Source organism: Equus caballus, chromosome 20 (assembly GCF_041296265.1).
Source record: "Equus caballus isolate H_3958 breed thoroughbred chromosome 20, TB-T2T, whole genome shotgun sequence".
NCBI classification, from domain to species: domain Eukaryota; kingdom Metazoa; phylum Chordata; class Mammalia; order Perissodactyla; family Equidae; genus Equus; species Equus caballus.
Genome location: NC_091703.1, coordinates 21371445 through 21391440, shown reverse-complemented (window position 1 = coordinate 21391440; position 19996 = coordinate 21371445). Strand labels below are relative to the sequence as shown.

Sequence of the window (19996 nt, the reverse complement as noted above, 5' to 3'; positions counted from 1 at the left end):
CTACATTTGTATAGATTTCTACATTTGTATAGATTTCTACATTATAAACTCCCAATAGAAATTTTTAAAATGCCTTTTGGAGTTATTGGTATTGAGAAGAAAATTGTATATTATTTCCATGTTTTGTGTTGCATTTTAACAGAAATTTTTTTTTTATCGTGGTCATAATAGTTTGTAACATTGTGAAATTTCAATTGTATGTTATTACTTGTCAGACACCATATAAGTTAACACAATTTTTAATGTTATTTTGATTTCATATAGGAAAATTGCATTTTAAATCAAATACTTCATAATGGAGCTCACTTATCTAGAGTTCAACACATTTTAGATTGAGGATGAAAAAGGAGGCAGAGAATAAGTCAAGAGGAGCTTGTAAAATGATGAAAACAAGGTAGGAAGGAAAATTCTAAATCTGGAGTTGAGTCTTTCTGGAGAAGATTAAGATTGTGGAGAGCTGCATACAATCCAAACATGTGATGACCAAGAAAAACCATCATTATATAAATAGACAGTCTGGAATCCCAGTTCCCCCCATTTTTTTCTGGGAAAGTCTCAATTTTTCTCCAATGGCCACCCTCCCATGTGCCCAAGTTGGTCTAAACTATGTATGATGGTTTCATTCCCTTCGTCACTGACTCTTTTAGGCAATCTCTGCCATTGGGAACTAAGGGGAATTCTGCTGGGGGAATTCTGGAGAGATTTTTCCCTCCTTATGAAAACTGAATAAAATATTTAAAGCAACTATTGAAAGGCATAAAAGAACAACCAAGGCAGATAAGACTTGAGTGGCTAAAATCCTGGAGAGAGAGGAGACATACAGAAAGAAGCCCCACATTTGCCTCTACCTCTATGAATTAATGGTGTGGAGAGTAAAGGTGGAGCAAAAAGTGATAGCTGGGGACAGGAGAAATCTCACTGGGCTGGAAAAAGTTGGGGTTTGGAGTTTCCAAAGAGGATGAGCAGATGGAGGTTGAAGTGTGGGTCCCAACAAGACTCAAGAGCCTTGGTACAGTTGAGACCCCAGACGACTCTACCATGGGAGCAAGAACAAACCATTAAAAGATCAAGCCTATCAAAGCTTAAGATTCACCCTCAACCAGATCAGGTTGATCTGAAAACATCCTATCTGCCTTCCAGAAAAGAATTAAATCCTCTTTGGATGAAAATATCATCAACCAGAGCCTTACAATTTTCCATACATAATGTCTGACATTCAGTAAAAAATTTACCAATATATGAATAAATAGGGTCAAGTGACAAAAACCAAAAGAAGAAACAGATAATATACGTAGACCTAAGGGTGATTGAGATATTGGAGATATCAGACAAGGAATTAAAAGCAATTCTGATTAACGTGTTTAAGAAGAGAAAATAGAATAAAAGTGGAGAATTTCATCAGAAAAATTATAGGAATCTTGAAGGGGGCATGAGGTGCCAGTAAATATCTTGATCTTTATGATGATTAATTGGGGGTTGTAAAAATTCATCAATTCAAATTCATTAAATTCACCATTTAAGATTTGTGTATGTGTGTTATACTTTTTAAGAAGTTGAGTAATAAAAAAATTCTAAGAGAAAGAGAGAAAGAAAATGTTTAACTCTTCTTTGCTGGACATTATCATACCTGTGATCCTTCAAATTAATGAGCTTCTCTCAATCATGAGGGAAGACACTGTTGATGTGATGAAGACAGCAAGTAGAAAGCTGAAATTACCTAGGTCCAGGGGGATACAGCAAATATTTAAAACCAGCACACTCTAGGCACCAACCAACTGGAATACAATCAATAATGACTTAACTATTTGGGAATAGCCCTACTGCAATAGTTAAGAGTAGGATCCAGAGCTGGATGGCTTGGGTTTAAATCCTGGATCTTCCACTGTATAATCTTTAGCAAATTGTTAAACTCTCCATACCTCAGCTGCCTCATCTCAAGTTGGGGATACATCATGAGGTTTGTATAAAGGAGTAAATGAGTTAATACGTGTTAAGAATGTAGAATAATACCTGGGACTTAGTCCTTAATGTTATTTCTTGAATTAAGTATTATTAATATTATTATTACTTATGGATTTTTGTTATGTGAAATAATAAACACCTTCCTGTATAAGCTTCTATTTGGATCTTCTGTTACTTGCCAAAATCATCCCAACGCATTCATACGACAGCCAGTAAAGACAGAAGTATAAGAAAATGTGTACATATATATATAAAGTGTTGGCTTTCAGGCTAATTGACTTTAGGTCCTTTCTGGATGGACACTCTTCTAAGGATTCTCTCACACTTTTTTTTTTCCTTTTTCCCTCCCAAGAATGAACCTGAACACAGGTGTATTGCTGCCACAGTACAGATTTCCCCACATCGACGCCATATTTCAATAATGATTCATGTACGCTTTTCACATTATTTTATTTAAAACATTGCAAAGCCCTTGTTACCATTGGACGGCAGGGCATGCACTTGAGCAGTGTGGCAGCAGAGCTGGGAAACATTTCCCCAGCCCAACAGCTCTTATCTCTGGGGTTCGTGCCAACTGGTTTAGGAGTTGCTCTCAGTTGCTGTCTATGGCTTCCAACACCCATCAAAATTCTCATTTTCTAAGAGTTGGTTCTAAATTGCCATAGTCTTTTTCAATGTAATTCCACTTTTGGGACTCCTAAGGATGTAATCCTAAGACAAATCAATCAAACAACAAAAGCTATGTTCAGGAAGATGTTCATTGCAGTGTTTTATTATGAGTAAAAATTGAAAATAATCTAAACTTCTCTCTAGTGAACTAGAAACAATCTAAACTCATTTCAGAAGGGATGACTTGGTCTCAGTAAAACAATATATGACTATCTGAAAGAAAGGAGAATTTGGGACATTTTATATCTAATTCTAAATTACATATAAAATAAGAAAATAGTTAAGTAAATGATACATATAGCTATTCAGTAGAATATTCTGTAGTCATTAAAAGGATAGCCATAAAGATATACAACAACAAGGAAAACAGTTATGAGATAGCGCATGTTAAAAACAGGATAAACGAGCTGGCCCAGTGATATACTGGTTAAATTTGTGTGCTCTGCTTTGGCGCCTTGGGGTTCATGGGTTCGGATCCTGGGCTCAGACCTACACACTGCTTGTCAAGCCACGCTGTGGTGGCGTCCCACATACAAAATAGAGGAAGACTGACACAGATGTTAGCTCAGGGACAATCTTCCTTGTGAAAGGAAAAAAAAAGCCAGCACATAAATTTGTATGGAAGAGTCAATATAACTGTGTTTGCAAAAGTATGAGTAGGAGAAATATGAAAGAAGTATACCAAACTGCAAAGCATAGTAACGTTAGGGTTTTAGGACTGTGGATTTTTTCAGTTGTTTCTTTTCTCTGTATAACAAATTCTCTATAATAGAATGATATTCATTCTATTAGTGGAAAACTTACAAGCTAAATTAACTAAAATAAATACAATTTTAACATATTGTATCATCCTGAAAATAGGAAATTAAAAGCCAAAGAATTGAAATAAAGTGATATGTAATCTGAGCATCTCATATAAATCTCTATGAGATGTCTAAATTCTAGCTATAAATTTACCTTTTATTCATTTCAGTGGTACCCCATTTATATGGTCAACTCAAATCTCTGGAATGTGGTCAAGAAATAGGTAAAAGTAAAAAGTAGATTCTAGAAGGAAAATGAACGTCAAAACCTGTGTACTTTACTCACAGGCTCTTACTAAAAGCCAGTTAGGCTCATTCTTGGCCCAATTCTCACGAGATGGAATTTTTAGGCCATAGTATGTAAGTAGCAGGAAATTGAAAAGTGGATGGGGTTGCAAAAAATGACATCTGCCAGCCTGACAGTAAAGTCCAGAGGTAGAGAAAACTGCCCCAAAGTGAACCAAAACATTTTGAAAATGATTAAATATTAGATGCCAAGCATAATTATATTCCAGCATTTTCTATGGCAGTTGGCTCTATTGATGACCTTGGAGCCCTCGATAGCAAGACATTTACCCTGCTTGGGATGCTATCTGGTCAGGGAAGCATGTGGAATACACATTCTAGAAAGAATCTACTTAATACGGTTTCTTTTTAAAATGAATTTATGCTGCTTGTTTTGCCTTGAAAAGCACACAACAGCAAGAAGTTGCTCGCTCCTCCATTATGCGCCAAAAATGAGGAGTTATACTTACGTTTTTTTCCGGGAAAAAAAAAAGTGGCAATTTACGGCAGCAACTCTCCTCAAATTTCCCTCATTTTGCTCTGTTACTAATGAAACACTAAGAGAACATTTTTCAGTCTCAAGGCTTGCAATGTGTCCTTTTGTCTCCCTTTCCAGACCCTCCTCCACCCACGCCTTTTTTTCCTCTGCACTCGTTCCCCCCCACCCCCTTGCTTATCACAGAGTTGAGCTGCACCAGTCTCTGGGGAATTAAAATGGAGCTATGTAAATGTCAGTTTCTATTATAGCTCACGAGAAGCTCTTCCGCCAGGATCTCCACAGGCGTGGTAAACCCTGGGAGATGCGTTGCTCAGGATCTGGGCTGGCTGCAGATCGCAACAGTTGGGGCTGTTTGGAAAGTTTTAAGGTTGTTTGCTTTAGTGGATTTGTTCCAAGTGAGGCGCATGTTTTTCAAAAACAAATGCCAAAGATAACAAAAAATGCAAAGGAGAGGGGAAAGGGAGACTTAGCCAGAATATATGAGTGAACCAGGATAAGACTTACTAAACAGCAGAATGTTCAAGGGCACTTGGCTCTCCACCGCATTTAGAATGACCCAGAAAGACTGAGGTTAAAAACAATGTACATAATCACTGGGAAGACAGTGATTTGGGACCCTCAATGTGTTTTCCATCTTCTTCACGTCACTCGGGGCACAGGCCACTGCATTATTCTGTTATTTAAGCTGTTTACAGTTATATTTGAGTGGTCTTTGTTGACAATTTTGTTTCCAAGTAATTTTCTAAAAACATTCTAATTACTGTTCCCTGTCATTAGCTACTGTAATTCGTTTTCAGGGTTGATGGTCAGCACTGTAATTGTGCTTAGAGCACTGAATGGGTTTGCATGCTCATTTGGCTCACCTCCTGTTAAACTTATTGCTGTTTCTTGAACCCACTTTAGATTAAAAAGGGTATGCCATTTACATGTTTAAAGAGATAATGGAAGATGATTATTTTTGTATTATTATAATTTGACATTTACATAGCACTTCCGTTTCCAAAGGTATTACAATCATTTATTAATTACCCAGCCCTGTACCCTTGAGCGCCAAGCCATTTGGACTCTCTCTGATTTCTAGATAAGCCACTGAAGCTGGGCATGGGGAGTTGGCTGGCGAGAGGTTCCTCCCTTCCTGTTAGGATTCCCATCCTTTTTCCAGGCCACCCCACCCAACTGGGATCTGCACAGGCTGGCTTCACTGCTGTGATTGAAGTTTTGTTTGATGTTCTCTGAATGTGTGTATAAAATACATTCCAAACACACATATAGATTATTTTTGGGTTATGATGTTTTGGGTTCTCCCTACTACTGTTCACTTCCATTCATTCATTTACCCCTTCATTAAAACCTGTATTGAATTCCCCCTCTACGTCAGGCAGGGAGCTAGGCTCTGGGGAGGGGAGAGGAGATCTACAGTCTCGCCATGCAAATGGTTAAGAATACAACTGAAAATACTGTCAGATGAGGTGTGTGATGGCATCAGAAGAAAATACCATGGGAGAACCAGTGGAATTATTTCTTCGTGGGAGGGCAGGGGTGGTGTTTTTTGAGCTTGTGTACAAAACTTTCATGTGTGTACATTAGGTGGGAAGTGGGGAGGAGAGGCTGAAGAAGAGATGGAGATAAATAGCCTTATTCCAGGAAGACAAACCAACGTGGAAAATGGGAAGTCAGGGGGACAGGAAGTCACTTACTTGCCCTGAGTAGAGGGTTTGTTGTAAGAAAAGATGGTAAATGAGGCTGGAAAAATGGTTTAGAGGAAGATTCTGGATTTTCTTGAATTGTCTGCAGATCAGGGTGAACTTCTCCATTAAGCAGTGTCTCAATTGGATTATGAGCACTTAGAAGTAGCCAGAAATACAGAGAAAGCAATAGGTATAGTTGCATATGCTGTATGGGAGAAAGTTACACAGAGAGATTATTATATGGACAAGAGAACCAAAAGCAAGGCCAAGACTTACGCTTTAGGAAGGAAAACTGGTAATTAAGCAAGGGACAAATTGTATTGAAGAATGTTAAAAGCAACAAGATTGACTGAGGAGTTTTCCAATTTTATATCAATGGATCAATCATACCTTACATAGGCTTCACTCAGTCATTCATTCATTTATTTGTAGGTGATGAGAGGGTTTAATACCGTGTGAATTTCAGATCTTATTTACTCATACATTCCTCTGTCTCTGTTCCCTTCTGACTTTTGTCTCCACTTTGTACTCTATACCAGATTCATGCCAAGCTCCATTTCATGCCGACTTATCTAGGCAATCCAATCATATCAATAATACTGTGATTTTTTTTTTCTGGGAAAAATTTGCCCTGAGCTAATATCTGTTGCCAATCTTCCTCTCTATCTCTCTTTGTTTTCCTCCCCAAAGCCGCAGTTCATAGTTGTATATTCTAGTTGTAAGTCCTTCTAGTTCTTCTATGTGAGCCGCCACCACAACACAGCTACTGACAGATGAGTGGTGTAGTTCCACACCTGGGTACTGAATCTAGGCTGCCAAAGCAGAGCATGCTGAACTTTAACCACTAGGCCATCAGGACTGGCCCTCAGTAATACTGGGATTTTTGCAGTTTATGGAGATGTGTGGGATGTTGGGAGTGTGGGTCATATCACATCCTTTTATCATTCTCTCTCCTTAGCATCACCCTGCTTATAAAGCCACCCTCTGACTCAGAAAGCTCCCCTTCATGACAAGTGGCCTCCTCTACCAGCTATTAGCCTGTGGACTCTGCAGACCTGGTCCCTGATCCACAGTCTCGGTGTATAACAATACAAAGTATAGTAATAAAGTAGGAGCATCTACCATTTATTGAGCATTTACTATGCACCAGATCCCAAACTAAGAGCTTGCCCATATTATCTCATCTGACTCTCCACCTCTGTGAGGCAGGTATTATTAAGCCACATTACAGACAAATAGAGAAGCACAGGGAGGTTAAGTGACGTGCCCAAAGTAATACAAAGTCTAAGAGGCAGATCTATCAGTCACTAAAGCACGGCATCTTAACAAAGTGTCCTGTGAAAATTGTTTTCGATTACTCAATGCTGAGGACACATTGTCCTAGGCATCTTCTGGATGAGAATGGAATAGGCCACAGCACAATTTTAAATACAGGAACCTCAGTTATTCAGAATGAGAAATCAGTGAAACGGGTGTTGATGTATAAGTTAATGTCTCTGATAATTAAAATGATGTTCCTTTAAATGTGGAGTTTTTAAACTCTTTACATCTTTGGGTGAAAATTTTTCCAAAACTTACTGGACACATTTGTATATTAGTTAACAGAACACAGTGAACTTAATCTGACTGCTTCTAGGAGGTTTGTTTTTGAGACACTGAAAGCATTGGTTATTGTACTGAGTGTATCAGTGAGGAACCAGGGATGGCAGCCTTTACAGCAGTGGGTGGTTCTTACAAGTTTTCACTAAATGCTACACCATGCCCCCTTGTGTCATACGTTGAATTTTGTCCCCCTAGAATTCATATGTTGAAGTCTTAACACACAATACCTTAGATTGTGACCTTATTGGGGGCGAGGGTCTTTACACAAGTTAAAATGAGGTCATTAGAGTGGGCCCTAATCCACTATGACTTGGTGTCCTTATAAAAAGAGGATATTTGGACACAGGCACACTCATAGAGGGCAGATATAGGGAGAAGATGGTTATCTATGAGCCAAGAAGAGAGGCCTGGAATAGACCCTTCCCTCACAGCCCTCAGAAGGAACCAACCCTGCCAACGCCTTGGTTTTGGACTTCCCAGCCTCCAGAAATGTAAGACAATAAATTTCTGCTGTTTAAGCCACTCAGTCTGTTGTACTTTGCTACAGCAGCCCTAGCAAACTAATGTACCCGCCCCCCCAATGCTGTGATAGTTGGAATTCTCTCTCTCTTCCTGATGTTCACCAATATGAATACAACAAACAGAGCTGATAGCACTTTGATGAGCTGGACATTTTGAACAAGGCACGAGATAGTGAGCTTGTCATAAAATAGTTTCCTTTGAGTTGATCCGCTCAAATGATTGATATAAGAACAAGTATTTTAATATACTTTTCCTGAATTAAAAAAAAAAGAGGAATGAGTTACTGTAGGGTCTGTAACAACTTTTTTTTTTTACCTTTTTTTTATTGTGGTCGTAATAGCTAATGTAGTGAGATTTCGGTTGTAAATTATTATTTGTCATACGCCATCTAAGTGTGCCCCTTCACTCCTTGTGCCCACCCTCCACCTCCCTTCCCCCGGTAACCACTAATTCGTTCTCTCTGTCTGGAAGTTTGTGTATATTGCGCATATGAGTGAAATCATACAGTGTTTGTCTTTCTCTGTCTGGCTTATTTCGCTTAACATAATGCCCTCGAGGTCCATCCATGTGGTTGTGAATGGGACGATTTCATCTTCTTTATGGCTGAGTAGTATTGCATTGTATATATACCACATCTTTTTTATCTAATTATCAGTTGATGGCACTTGGGTTGCTTCCACGTCTTGGCTATTGTGAATAATGCTGTAATGAACATAGGGGTGCATAAGTCTCTTTGAATTGTTGATTTCAAGTTGTTTGGGGAAATACCCAGTAGTGGGATAGCTGGGTCATATGGTATTTCTATTATTAATTTTTTGAGAAATCTCCATACTGTTTTCATGGTGGCTGCACCAGTTTGCATTCCCACCAGCAGTATATGAGGGTTCCCTTTTCTCCACAACCTCTCCAACATTTGTTATTTTTTGTCTTGGTGATTATATCCATTCTAACAGGTGTAAGATGATATCTAAGTGCAGTTTTGATTTACATTTGCCTGATGATTAGTGATGTTGAGCATCTTTTCACGTGCCTTTTGGCCATCTGTATATCTTCTTTGGAAAAATATCTGTTCATATCCTCTGCCCACTTTTTGATGGGTTGTTGGTTTTTTGTAGCTCATTTGTATGAGTTCTGTATATATTATGGAGATTAAGCTTTTATCAGATATATGATTTGCAAATATCTTCTCTCAGTTGGTGGGTTGTTTTTTCATTTTGATCTTGGTTTCCTTTGTCTTCCAGAAGCTCTTTAGTCTGATGAAGTCGCACTTGTTTATTTTTTCTTTTGTTTCCTTTGTCTGAGTAGACATGGTATTTGAAAAGATTCTTTTAAGTCTGATGTCAAAGAGTGTACTGCCTATATTTTCTTCCAGAAATTTTATGGTTTCAGGTCTTACCTTCAAGTCTTGTGACAACTTTTGAGCCTGACCCACATTGTGGCAGGTGCTGATTTTAACACAGATGGATTCTCCTGTAAGGTTACTGGAGTGCACCAGTAGTATTCCAAACGGATCTTAAAACAAGTATATGCAGCTTCTTGCTTAAGACTTGTAAATAAACTGGCAGCCAAGTCAGCAGCCCCTTGCCTCTTCCTTTTTTAAAGTAATTTTCAAGACAAGCTCAAACATAACTCTCACAGTTGGTTACTAGAGGAGTTAATGACTCCAGGCTCAAAAGGAATGACTTTTTTGAATTATCCATTTGACAAAAGTCTCCCTAAGGCGACACTTTTTACCCCCTGCCTGCTCCTCTACTTGAAGTTAGAGACTGTGTATTCATTAGTTGAAGTTAAATCTCAAAAAGCACTAACCCTTGTCTTTTCTTTTTAAGAATATTGAGTTCACATTATTTACTTATTTATTTTTCTTTCTTTCTTATTTTTTGAGGAAGATTAGCCCTGAGCTAACATCTGCCGCCAATCCTCCTCTTTTTTGCTGAGGAAGACTGGCCCTGAGCTAACATCTGTGCCCATCTTCCTCTGCTTTATATGTGGGACACCTGTCACAGCATGGCTTGACAAGCAGTGCATAGGTCCACACCCGCGATCTGAACTGGCGACCCCCAGGCTGCCAAAGTGGAACGTGCGAACTTAACCGCTGTGCCACTGGGTGGGCCTCTTGAGTTCACATTAGATGACAAGTAATTCTAAATAACCTGGAAGCTTCTTGCTGTGTGAACTGAAAGTTTCCTGGTAAACATTTTCTGGAAACTACCCAAATTAAGGACCTTTCCTTTCAGTAGGACCGACTCTCTGTGAAGGCAGTTAGTTGCTGACGTGAAATGGTTAGAGAGTTAACAGAAACATGTCTCTCTCCAAAGCATTTCCTTCACTGGCTTATTGCAGACGTCTGAATTTCACAACAAATACATCAGTTTTTGAATTAATCATTGCCTTCACTTCTGCATCAAAAAGTACCACCTCTGGAAGAAGTAACTTCTGGTTTCTCCCAGAACCCATCCATGTGGATGGGGGCCCAGCAAAGATGGGTCATAAGGGCCACACCAGCTTCCTGAGCAAAAGGCTTGGTCTTGCAGGGAGCACTGGGACAATTGGTAGCAGAGGGACCCGAAGCAGAGCACCTTGCCAAGAGAGTGTTGAAAATCAAATCAGGGCTGGCACCCTTTTTTCGACACGGGCTTGACTTCCAGAGCTTCCTCCTATCGGGGGCCAAATACACATAGTTCATAGTTTGGTGGTACTACCTGGGAAACAAGTCCGTTATTGGATGGACAGGTGACATTTTAAGTTGCTTGCACATTTGTAGAAACTAATTCCTTTTGTGTCTCATTTTCTATGTGATCAAAATGATGCTAGCTGGATGAGAGGACTGGCCCCCAGCGGTGGTTGGGGTGGGGGAGGGTTGCCAAAGAGGATAAAAGAGGAAACTGAAGATACACTTCTAGCCTCTAGAACTGTAAAAAAATAGATTTCTGTTGTTTAAACCATCCAGTTTATGGTATTTGTTATGGCAGCCCCAGCAAACATTTGCCTTGATTTCATCCCTTTATTTGTGTGAAGCTCCAAAAAAGATTGGAAACGCCCATTCCCAAAGCTTTGCTTCTTTTTGTGGTGAGCTACAACTACAAACTCAGCCCACGTCCAACCCTCCTGGAATATTCAAGGTATATTAAAATCTATCTATTAAGTCTTGTTCTTGATAAGACGCTGGGGTAAGTAACCCAGCCCGCCACTGAAAGCGCGTACTTAGAGGAGATGGTGAGATAGTCCTAAATGTAAGAGAGTTCATGGAGCCAGAGAAGATGATAACTAATAATCGATGCTCACTGTGTGTCAGCACTTTAAATGTACAGAACTCAATTCTTATGGCAATTCTATGATTTGAATTTTAATGCACACTAATAAGGTAGTTACTACTCTAGCTCCCTTTACAGATGAGAAAAGTGAGGCATAGAGAAATTAGGGAACTTCCTTAAGATCACACAACTAGCAACTGAAGAAGAGGGATCTAAACCCTGGCAGGTGGACTCTAGAGCCTGAGTTTGCAATCACTCTGCTGTTCTGCCAAGACATTTAATTTTAGCAATAGAAAGCCAAAATGAAGTTTGACTCCTACCTCACACCATGTACAATAATGGATTACAGACCTAAATGTCATAGCAAACCACAGAACTCTGAGAAGAAAACAGAGATATAAATCTTTTTGACCTGCGATTAGGCAATGGTTTCTTAGACATGATACCAAAAGCACAAGTAAATTAGACTTTATCAAAATTAAAAATTTTGTGCTTCAAAGGACATTACCAAGAAAGTGAAAATATAATCCACAGAATAGGAGAAAAAGTTTGCAAATCATATATATGATAAGCATCTAGTACCCAGAATATAAAGAACTCAAAACTCAACAACAAAAAGACAAATAACCCAATTAAAAAATGGGCAAAGGGCCTGAATAGACATCTCTCCAAAGAAGATATACAATGGCCATAAGCACATGTAAAGATGTTTAATATTATTAGTCGTTAGGGAAATGCAAAACAAAATCATGATGAGATACCATCTCATCCAGTAGGATGACTTTAATTTTTTTAAAAAAGGCAATGATGAGTATTAGGGATGATGTGGAAAAATTAGAACCTCATACCTTACTGGTGGGAATGTAGAATAGTGCAGTTGCTGTAGGAAACAGTTTGGAAGTTCTTCAAAAGGTTAAACATAGTTCCCATATAACCCAGCAATTTCATTCCTAGGTGTGTATATAAAAGAACTGAAAACATATTTCTGCACAAAAACTTATACATGAGTGTTCACAGCAGTATTATTCATAATAGCCAGAAAGTGGAAACAACCTAAATGTTCACAACTGATGAATATAGAAACAAAATGGGGTATATCCATACAAAGGGATAGTATGCAGCCATAAAAAAGAACTAATTACTGAAACATTTACACCACGGATGAACCTTGAAAACATCATGCTACTTGAAAAAAGCCAGACACAAAAGGCCACATATTGTTTGATTCCTTTTATGTAAAATGTCCAGAATAGGTAAATCTATGGAGCCAGAAAGTAGATTAGGGATTGCCAAAGGTTAAGGGGAGGAGGAAAGGAGTGTGACCATTAATGGGTTAAGCTTTCTTTCCGGGATAGTGAAAATGGATGGTTACACAACTTTATGAATATACTAAAACCCACGGAGTTGTACACTTTAAAAGGGTGAATTTAATGGTATGTGAATTATATCTGTCTAAAAAGATGTAGGGCTATCAAATAAAGCTTAGCCAAGGTAAACACAACATGATTGTAGATGTACTTTACTTGTTTGTTAGGAAGCGCCTTTGGAAGAACAAAAGGTTTGCTGCTTGCCATCTCTATATGTGCACATTAAAAATAATTTTAAAGCTCCAAGGGTGACTTTCCAAATGACTTAAAATAGCTGTCACATATACTGATACGTTTAAGTGGAAATAGTTGGAGAACGTATCTAATTTGTCATACGGAAAAAGAAAATTTCAGCTTTGCTTTGAATGAAAAGTTCCTCAAATAATTGAGAAGTAAAACTAAGAAGATCTAACACAGATTTTAAAAAACTCAGTAAATTCTGAAAAGGTTAATAGATGTTGAAAATGTATAATTTTTGGTTTTAATTTTAAGAAAGATGGTTGTGTTGACTCTTTGGGCCATGAGGATTGTCTGGGATTCTGACCACCTGATTTGAATTTCTGTTAACTGAACAATGGGATGCAAATGGAAAATGTTGAATATTTATCATCCTGGTCTTTATTCTAGTTAGGGAAGACTTATAAAACAGATGGCCCAGAAATCCCTATAATTGCCCCAGAGTTCAACAATCTATGTTTCATATAAGCATATACACTCATACACTTCTGCACAGACATTCAGCCTGATGCCTTGATGGAGCTTGTGGTCACACCTGGGCTTTCCTCCTGACTCTGCCACTGATTAAAGTCTTCAGGCAAGTTCCTTAAACTCTTTGAACATGAGTTTTCCTATTTGCAAAATGGGAAAAATAATATCTCCTTTGCGGGGGACTTGCCAACATTCAATGAAATAAATTCAAAGCGACTGACACATATTTCATTACATGGGGCTTGCGTTGATGGTGGTGGTGATGCTGCTGCTGATGACAAGTGATGCAAGGATTCCCAATGAGATAAGGTTCTGCAGGCCTAGAGCACAGGGCTGGACATGAAGCAGATCCTAAATGAATTCATGTGAGTTGATTAGTTATTTCCTACTGGGAACCACACAAATCAACAACATTTCTCTTCTGATTTGTTGGCTCTTCTCAAGTGACATCCTACCCCTAAGATTTAACCTGTCCTCTTTAACTAGGAAATGCACCTTCCGTTTGTTAACACTGGCTTACGACAGGCTACTCCATGACATTATTTTCTTTTGATTCTCTCTTCCCACCTAAGAAAGTTTACTCATTCTCTATTATGCCAAACCGCATCATCTGGATGAACAAACTCCAACTCCAGTTGGAAAGACCTAATTGGGTTTCAGCCATTGCTGGGAAAGTCAGAGTCCTTGTTTGAAATTACTACTTTAACTGGCCAAATGCCTTTTGTTCCCAGATTAATAATCTCTGCATTGTGCCTGAAACCTTGATGTTATTTTCACTTTTACGCTGAATTGCACGAGATTTTAAAAAAAAAAGCACACCCTCAGTTTCAGAAGTCAGAAGTCCTGTGAGCTTTTCTAATTGCCTATTTCAGAGGCCTAAGCTTTTGAAAATAAATCTTACCACACTGGTTTTAGTTCTCTTTGGCCCATCCATCTAGCCAGCCAGCTTTCACTGGCAAGAGGAAACAATATTTGATTATTGTTCATTTGTTTGTTTCAGAGAAACTTTGTCATGCCCTAGTTGAAACCATACATATTAACATCAGTCCAGTAAATGATGCAACATTTTAGGACTAAATCAGCTCAGACAGTTGCATTGGCATATTACAGTAAATTGAATTATGTACAGCAGGCTCAAGCTATCGCCCCTCTCCCCCAAATTATAAATGACTACAAAATCTCTAAGTAAAAATCTAAGCCAAAGTCAAAACATAAAATAGACGTGTTATGTCTTCCCTATTTAAGCAAACACAAAGTTTTGAAATTATTTGACTAGTTCTCAGATGTTCCTCTTAGTTAACTGGGCTTATTGAAAACCGAAAGTAATCCCAAAACATTACTTTTGCCTCCTCCAAGATAAAATTCGAAGCCGTGGTTGGTAACAAGGGAAATCATTTATTGGTTTCCATGCCTTTCATTTCCTCTGCCACCCGCTCACCTCCAAGTTCTGAAATAGCCAAAAGTCAGAAATATGTTAATGCTGAACCCAAGGGCGAGTTCATTTATAGTTTGTAAAACTCGCCTCTGCAAATCTGAAGCTGACTGCAATTCCAGGCAGATTTCTGAGGAAGAGCCAGTCTAGTAGAGATCAATTGAGGAGGCTGCAGTTAACATGTTGCCGTGGGGCCCACCAGTGGCCAGGCAGCCCAGTGCCCGCCCCAAGGAGGGGGCATTTGTGTGAGAGAATGATAATTGCCCTCGGATGTTAACTCCTCTCCCCGGCTTCCTCTCAGCAGCCTGTTATTGATTTATTGTCTGGATATTTGTCTAAACCCTAAAGCTATTTATCTTTTCACCAGGGTAACAAGTTCTGCATGTATCCAATCGACAACATAAAATAAAACTCCTCTTTATTTTTCCCTTAAACTAGCTCCTTTAAGCTTCAAAAAGATTCCGATTTGGGGAACAAGTTCTTACACAGATTTTGCCTACCTTTCACGATTTTATGGGCTTTCATCACTCCCCTGCAGCTTTAGTCTTTTATTGCCAATACCATCATCTCAGCATGCATCAAGGAAAAGGCAGGAGAGGAGATGGTAAACTGAGGGGGAAATGGAGGGAAAGATACTTGATGGGGAGCCTGGGGGAAAAGATGAAGGCTTGAAGGATTGGTCATTGCACAGGAAAAGGCTTCTGGTAAAATACCAGTGATAACTTGGAAGAAAGTTCTCCACATTAATTTATTTGGCCTTTTCAAGTAGTATGCACTTAAAAGTAAGAAAGAGATACAGGTTAAACCTATTGCCACACATGCCAGTAGGATTAAAAACAGAGTCCTGCTATAGTAAGGACTTTCTAAGTCACATGTATTAAAACCTCATTAATAAAAAAAGTCCCATATTGCATGATTCCGTTTATGTGAAATATCCAGAAGAGGTAAATCCATAGATACAGGAAGCAGATTAGCGGTGGCCAGGGGCTAGGGTGAACTGGGGAACGGGGACTGACTGCTTAGCGGGTATGGGGTTTCATTTTGGGATGATAGAGATGTTTGCAAACTGGAAAGAGGTGATGGTTGCACAATACTGTGAATGTATGAAATGCCATTGAATTGTATACTTTAAAAGAGTTAATTCTATATTATGTGAATTTTCACTCAATAAATTATAACCCTGTTTCATTATAGATATATACTCAGTTTAACAAATATTTGAGTGTCAACAATGTGCCAACCACTTTGCAACCATTGGGGATTCATTGGTGAAAAAAATAAGCTTACTCAAGCTCTTATGGATTTTCATGAATTAACCATGAAATCATCATGCAGTGTGAGAAGCTCGACAACAGGGAAAGCGCAGACAGCTGTGAGAGGGACTTTGAACCCAGACTTAGAGGATCATGGAAGTTTCCTACAAAAGTAACATTTAAATGGAATTTAAAGGTACCATTCCTCCCACAAATGTGTACTAAGCACCCAGAAGGTATCAGTCATTGATACGGCCCTACGGATAGAGCAGTGAACAAAACACAGTCCTGCCCTCGTAAGCCTTACACTCCTGTAGTGAGAGACAAAGGAAACAAATATAATTGTATAAGTGATAAATGCCACGGAGAAAAATAACACAGAGAAGGTGGGTAGAGAGGTGGTAGGAAGTCGGGGGCAAGGAAAGTTCCAGTGCTGCTTTACACAGTTGGACTCCCTCACTGGTAAGCTGACATTGGAGCAGAAGCCCAAAGGTAGTAGGGGAGGAAGCTGGGTTGCTACCTGCGGAAATAAAGACACAGATGCAGAAGAATTCTTGGTGGGCTCAAGGAAAAACAGGGAGGACAGAGGGCCTAGAACACAGTGAATGAGAGGAAGAGGGGCAGGATGCGTAGTTGGGAGGATCATTGTGGCCTTGTTGTCCATAACACATTGGCTTGACTCTAAGATGGGAAGACTCTGGATGATTTTAAGCAGGGAAGCAATTTTAAAAGGACTCCTCTAGCTGTTGTACAGAGGAAATGGATATAAGGGCACAAGCAAGGAAGCATAAAGATGAGCTGGGAAGCTGTTGCATTTAACCAGGCAAGAGACAAGGGGGGCTTGGGTCAGATATAGACATGCAGACAGGAAGAAATGACTAGATTCTGGATAGATGTTCTTTGAAGGTGGAGCCAATGGTTTTACTGATGCATTGGCTGTAGGCAACGAGAGATGGGATGATACCAAGGTTTTTGGCCTGATCGAATGGTAGAGTGGGATTGATATTTGCTGTGTCAGGGAAGACGGCAGGAAGAACAGGTTTGCTGGATGGGTGTCAGGAATTAAAGTTCTGAACATGTTAGGTTTGAGAGGCCTGTGGGACATCCAAGTGGTGATATTGAATAAGAAGTAAGAGTTCAGGTAGAAGTCTGGACTGGGAGACATCAGCAATTCGGGAGACGTCAGCAAGCAAGACGGTATTTAAGTCATGAAACTGAATGAGATCACCTAGGAGTGAGTTAAGTTACCCAATGTTTGAAAGTCATCTAAAAGACAGACGGCCCTAAGTCTTAGGCTAAGCAGATCATTTATGTGGGGAGGGAAGCAGTCATTACAGAGCTTGGAAACTCAGCAAGCATTTATATGCCAAGTCGTTTTCACCAGACATCTCAAAATGGTTCAGGAAAGAGAGGCAACGCATATGTACAGACAGGAAAGACGGCATGTCTCCAAAGATAGATAGGAGTTGATTTAAAAGGGAGAGGCCTGACAGTCATTGATCACAGCTTGCTCGTTACACTGCCTCCTCTACTCTACAGATTTCAAGGAAATTGGGTACTTAACAAGACTAGTATCCCTGCTCAAGAAAGCTAGGAGCACGGTACAGATTGCCTAGGACTTTATCCCATGTTCTTTCATTTCATTTTATTATTTCAATAAACACTTAGATTTCTAGTAAGACAATTGAAGAAACTTTTCAGAATACATAGCATGAGAATTTTTAACCAACAAGATTATTTCTTTTTCAATCTTTTCAATCAGGAGAATTGTAAGGAACAGACCAACTTTTGCTTTGAGAGGGACTGGTTGGATCTTCAGACAAACCTTGGTATCAATGGCCCCGAATGTCCATTACCTCCTCCAGTTACCCTTGGAACTAGAGGACCCTTGTGACAGGGTCCCCTCTAACATATACCTGATGAACAAACATGCATTTGCAACCCTATGCTAATACAGCTAGAAATTTTACTGCTTGTTCTCATAAAGTTTTCAAATGAATAGTTGTTTATAGTTACCCTACAGGTTGTTGTTGGTTTGTTTGTCTTACTAATCTTTCTTTGGTTCTCACTCACCCAGGTCCCCCATTATTGACCCAGAACTCCCACATTTACTGGTAACCTTATTAAAGTTAGACTCTGCATTTCATAATCTATGATGGCAACACTTTGTTCCATTTGCTGACACACTTAACCTGACCAAAATTACTTGGGCCAAGAGCTCTGAAAGAACCCTTGATTGCATTTCTTCCTTTCCTGGGGCAAAGAGTTTTCGTTTCCTTCGAGACAAGATCCTTCTCTTCAAAACCAGATCTGTTTCCTAGCAAAACTACCCAAAACTATGATGGCCACTTGTCAGTGGAGACTAATAAGATGATCTGCTCAGACAGAGCCAACCATACAGCTAGAAGGATTTGGTGGCCTCCACCTGGTAGGATTTAAGAACTGGAGCGCTCTCATGGAGAACTCCCTCCCAGACTACTGGAGCCCCGCTGCCTGAAACTCCACCACTGCTGAATCATTTCTTTATGTTAAGCATCGCCTCTGGAAAACATTCAGTTGGTGATTAAGAGGGTGGGAGCGGGGCACTACAAAAGGTAGAAAAGAGGAAGAGAGTTGAAATAAAGGTGGTAATGTAAAACTTTGCGTGCTGAAAGTTTTATTAAGGACTGTGTTGGGACATTGGTGCAGAGTCAGTAACAATTATGAGAGAATGGTTCCTGTGTGGTTCAAACCCACAGGCACATGGCTAATGTGGTCTCATTATTTATTTATAGGAAAGCTTAATAAATAAGTACAGATTCAACCTGATTTGTAAGTGGCCTACTAATTCAATATGAATTATAGGTTTCTATAGGACAGTGATTCTCAACTGTGGGCAATTTTGCCCCACTCTCCCAGCCGTTATTGGCAGTATCTGAAGACATTTTTGGTTGCTACAAGTGGGGGTGGAGGATGATGCTACTGACATTTAGTGGGTAGAGGCCTCTCCCAGGAAAGCCTTTCCCCAAAATAATTATCTAGCCCCAAATGTCAGTGGTGTTGTAGTTGAGAAACCCTGCTTTAGGGTTATAGGCAAGTAGCCAGGGTTGTAGAAATGATAGAACTCTAATATAGTTATACCTTGCACAGGAACAGAAATACATGGGTATAATGCATGGATGCAAAAAGTAGCCCTCAAATGCTGTTCATCTTCAGAAATTCATTGTTATGTTTTGCTATTTGGAGAGCTGGTTTTTGGTCCCTACATTTGATCTGTTCATCACCATCTCGGTAGCCAGAAGGGGAAGGCTAGGAATCTTAGCCAATTCGTTTTAAGAAGCTCTGGGCCCCTGTTACAGTGATACCACTATCAGTAAGTTCTATGGGAGAAAATTTCCTATAGATAAATCGCTCAATTGATGTATCTTGAAGAGTGGCAAAAATGCCTTAGTTCCCAGCTTCTAATTGTTCCCACCAAATTAATGGCAGACAGACGCCACATGAAGCCATCTTCTCCCATGGCTTCTTCTATCTTTCTTTCCCTCCAGTGGCAGTGATTCCCTGCCACCTCCCCTGCAGCACAGTGTGCACTGTCTAGCCCTCACCTTCTTCTCCATCCCACTCCTTCCTTCCTTAGGAACAAGGGCAGGCGACTAAGAGCAAATGGAGAAGGGCCCGCCATCATTTCCTTCCCTTTATTGATTGACGCAATTTAATGGCAACTCATCTACAGAAATGATGACCTCATAGGGTATTTGTGGAACAAAATAGTTTCTCCATTCCACCTTCCACTTTGGCAAAGTCAGTCCAGACTGTAAAAGCAGCAGAGAGATCTTGGGTGAGGGCAAACTGAGTCTGGAAATTTCACTAAGCCTATTGCTTTGTCTGAAGGTAAGTCTGATTTAGTCTTGAAAACTCAAGACTAAACTTGGCCGATCTGAGAGTAGAAGAAATTTTTTCCAATCCTTCCTGG

At 39.6% G+C, this 19996-nt stretch overlaps 1 long non-coding RNA gene across 1 annotated transcript in view; it reads right to left on the bottom strand.

The window, feature by feature from the left end:
• Positions 1-19996, bottom strand: part of LOC138919399 (uncharacterized) — a 60334-nt gene that overhangs the window by 6855 nt on the left and 33483 nt on the right. The window lies entirely within an intron of this gene.